The sequence below is a fragment of the Seriola lalandi genome, unplaced genomic scaffold (assembly GCF_002814215.2).
Source record: "Seriola lalandi dorsalis isolate HSWRI2012SDOR001 ecotype SW California unplaced genomic scaffold, Sedor1 jcf7180002054736, whole genome shotgun sequence".
Classification (NCBI taxonomy): domain Eukaryota; kingdom Metazoa; phylum Chordata; class Actinopteri; order Carangiformes; family Carangidae; genus Seriola; species Seriola lalandi.
Window position 1 is genome coordinate 1,235,140 of NW_019525289.1, and position 4,658 is coordinate 1,239,797.

Here is a 4,658-nt window from a genome sequence, read left to right on the forward strand (position 1 = left end):
GGAAAATGCGGCCCACCGCAGTTTCTCTGCAAAATAAAAGTATCAGCATATCCATGGAAAAATCTACTTCTCTCTTCTCCATCCACATGCTCAATATCAAAACACAGCTTCTGCTTGTGGCACACGACACACAGCTAGCTTTGAAGACACAACAAAAACAAAAAAACAGGTCAATATTTTATTCAGCATTACTCTAAACTAACTCTTCAGTTAGACTCTGATAATTTTGACTTGGTGAGTCAGAACTTTGGGACCATATTTTCTTTGCCACATATTTTAGCTTTTCTTGTGACAATGGACTTCTATATTCAGATATTTCAGATTGGAAATGGATCCAGGATGTTGGTGATGGAATTTCTGTATGTCAACCTCATAACTGATTTTTTAATCACTTACCTCAAACACTGAATGCATTACACACACAGCCAGTTCTGACCTCCCTGGTGCCTAAAGTAAAATTCTGCTAAGGAGCCCTCCAGCCCTACATTTCCTGTCAGCTATGTAGACATTTTTTAAAATATAAAAATACTGTTGATACTGTGGCTTGGTTCAATACTTAATGCATATTACTCACTGAGAGGTGTGCATCCATATTGCCTAGTATGCCCCAGCAAATCAGTATTTTACATTCAATATTTTACCAACAGTCAATGTCAATCCGTTGTTTTCATTAGGCCAGAGTTGTAACCAATCATCATTGATTTGTTTGAAGAAGATGTGCGCAAGATATTTTGTCTGGACTAGTATCCACAGAGGTTGCTGCCAAATTCCATTTGGTGCACGAGCATATCGACGATTGTTCACGGCGCGGTTATCGTTTACACCGCCTGCTGTTTCTAGCGTTGACCGTTGGCGTTTAACAAACGTAAAAAAGAGTTGCATTTCACTCTCACGTTTGTCACAAAGTCACACAACAGCTCTAGAGCAGCTGGTGAGCAAAACAGAGACAAACTACCCGGCTCGGTTAGCAAGACAGACTGGAGAGAGATACGCTGCAAGCTAGCACTTAAACGTTAGCCAACCTTTATTTGACATCAAAGTTGGAGGAGAAAACAAGTTTACCTGTTTGCTGTTCCCGCCATTCACTCTGGTGGTGTTTTTTTCCTCTTCGTGACCAGAAAGTTCCGTTTCATCCTCTCCGAAGTTGTAAACATCGACAACTGCTTTGACCTTTTATATATAGTCTATGGCTATAACGTTAGAGGGAGGCGGGTTTCCGAGCGAAAATTGTGAGGCCCCACGCAACTTACATAGTGAGCGTACAGGGCCGCTCGGAACATGGCGATAGCAGTTAAGTAGCACAATTTTAAAGAGCTTGAAGACATCACTAAAACGTACGTCATGCGAGACAGCCAATGACAACAAATGGAATGTTCCAAGTTATCATATTGATATTTAAGGTGTGTTGATTGATTCACTAAACACTCATGCATTGATTAACATGAAAGAAAACATCCCACCTTAAAAGTTGCCTGTAGCTTCCAATAGCAATCAATGAATTTCCTGGCACCAATCCTTTAAGAATTGGTAACGCCACACCTCAAACATTAATATACAAGTAAAACTATTATAGAGAACGGAGTGCACATTTTTTACAGTCCAGTTGTCATTTTTGGAGTCATTTTACTTTCTTAATTTACAAAATTACAATGTTCCTACTAGTTGATTTAAAACAAACAAACAAACAAAAACATTAAACACACACTGAAGGCCTAGATATGAAGATACCAGCAAAATGTGGTAAAATAATTTATTGTCAATTTATTCTTTTAAATTGCTGGTGAGCATTAATATGAGCTTGATTGGTATCAGGAATATCCCTTACTTAATGTGGTGTCTTATCCCATTTTAGAGTAAAGTAGATAACCTCATACCCAGGTTATGATTATGCCTGGTTGGATACACATAAGTCATGATACTGAAGCATGTAAAGACCATCCTGTCTACTGATGGGTTTGGAACCAAGCCAGCCCCATATAGACCAAGTGTTCTAGTCAAATCAGCACTCTGGCCTTTGAGAGCGCTGCATCAGACAGAATATATCAATACTGCATGTAAGTAGGTATCAATAAACAGGTTATTTAAAGTTCATGAAGATTATAATCATGCATAGACTGCTCTATTCTCAGAGGGAGAAAACTTTCACATTCACAGGTGTAGCTCATCAGCAGGAAAATCACAGGTGTATTTAATAACCTCAAAGCAGCAACCCAGTTAGGATTCAGTTCCATTACCTGATTGTCATGGCTGGATTAACCCCATAGGTAGCCCCTGTAGACCCCTATTATACATGGCAGTTTCATTATTTCCCCTGGCACCCAGAAACCAGATTTGGGCCGGTATTCACAGAGCATTTTATCTTACCACAAAGAGTACTCCTAAGTAACACTAAAAGGTTTTAACTAAAAGTTTTCTCCTAAGTCCTATTCATCAAGCTGCTGAGACCAACTTTTAGTAAGGAAAGGCGAAAACTCCTGAGTTAAAGGTGCGACTGCGTTGCTATGGCTGACGTCAATTTTCCTGGACGAGCTCCCTTGCAGGAACCACAGCGATTGGTTGATGAAAGACCAGTGTGTGCTGGTGAAAACGCATGCGCAACATCCCGCAGTAACAATAATGATTTAAAAAAAAAAAAAAACACTGAGAAATAAACGAATATAAATTAAATAATTATGGATTAGGTTCTGTTTACAAAAGTAGTGCATTCCTTAAAATGCATCCGTATGATAAGGTTTGTGTCGACCCAGTAGGATTTAATTTAACTATAAACACTTGGATCACTTCTCTCAATGAAAAAAAAAAAACTAACCTGTGCTAGACCATCTTACTAAAGCTAACTGGCAGCCTATTAACCACAGTCCGTTGTAGCTGCAGCCTACCTGTTGTAAACTAGCTGTGGTCCCAGCTGTGGGTTGAAGTGTGTGAAGATTTCCCCTGTCCCCTACCAGGTGACATCCAGCTGGAAGATGATTCTGTCTCAGGTCACTCTTCATTAAGATCCATGAATTGTGTGTAGATCCTGGACACTGTACAACAATATCTGAAACTGTACAGGCAGCATCGAATACAACCTGTGTGTTGATAGTGTGATTTTGTTTTCCTGCTTACAAATACCTTGTGATGGTGCAATAATTAATGTGTTCCATCTATGGCACCAATCACACTGGGTAGACTGGCAGTTGCCATGAAGCTGCTTTATTTTTCTGTAGTTGTTGAACATCTAAAATAAATCATATGAATTGTCCTATGACGTCAGAGCGCTTTATTGTTTGGTGGATATATCAGCTTTTCTCTGTTGCAAATTAGCGCAGCGTTGATAAACACTTAATTTCCGCACTGATCAGGTTGTTCAGTTGTTATTTAATCCCTCACAAATTCCACAAAGATCATTATTCCCTCGTAATTGAGTCGTTTCTTTTAAGTAATTCAGCATCGTTTAATGTTTCCAAAACGCTGTGACGTGGAATGACAGCAGCCCTTTAAGCTTCTTTGTGATTTGTTCTTAGTGAGTTCGGAGTCCTCTCCACTACTTCTAACTTCTCCCAGATTTAGGAGCTAATTTAAGATACCCCTAAGCCCCTAATTTGCTAATTTAACAGTTTTCTATGACAATAAATTCAACATGTTTGTTTCAGATAAAACAAGAAATAAGAATTATAATAATTCTCTGACATTTTATACACTAATGAGTCGATTATTAAATAAAGTAATTGAAAATGAAGATAAATGTTGGTTCCAGCCTCATAGTTTTCCTATGGTGGATTAGTACCAATTTACCCCAGGTCTTAAAAGAAGTACAAGTGGCTCAATCAGAGCTGATATTTAACGTTAGTGGTAGAATTTGCCAATAATCAAATTACATAGACCCAAATGATTTGGTGTAAACCGTCTGCCCTCGCACCTAACTTAGATAGTGGACATGGCATTACATAGTATACAAGTGTATAATTATCACATAGTATATCAATTATGAGACACTAAGACAAATTTAGTAAAGCAATTGAAAATTTTGACTATCTAAATTAGCAGAGATTAGTAAATTAAACTTAGAAAATCAGTCAAACTTACTATCTTATAATTTTGACTAAAAAATTGGCTTGATATCTGAAAACATTAACTTATGTCAGGTTTTATCAACTATTTTCACTTGGTGGCTCATTACTTTGATGTACTTTAAAAAAAAAAAAGTTTTTATATCAGTCCTAACCTTTCAGTTTTGTTTATTAATTATTGGCCAAAATGGCCTGCTGGAAGTTTAATAGTGGAAAAGATCTTAGTGGGTATCAAACCTCAAATTCTGGCAGTGTCAGTGTCTTATCGTCACAATGAAGCAACATGGAACTGGTGCAACTGAACACTAAATGTATAAATAAGTATTAAAACAACGTAAAGAATATCTCCTCTTATTAGAGGCCTTTATTCCAGTCTGATAAAGCCAACAGCATTTTCTTTATATTCACAATCTTCCATTAACCTGATTCACAGGTAAACCTCCACATCCCCAGTTCTTCACAACTTTTTTCCTCACATGTTGGTTACACAATGATCACAAAATAGTGATTTCTCCCTCTTATCATATTTTTAACACTCCAGGCATATGCACTTATATTTATTATTTGTACAATATATTGTCAGTAAATCCATTCATCCATCCACCC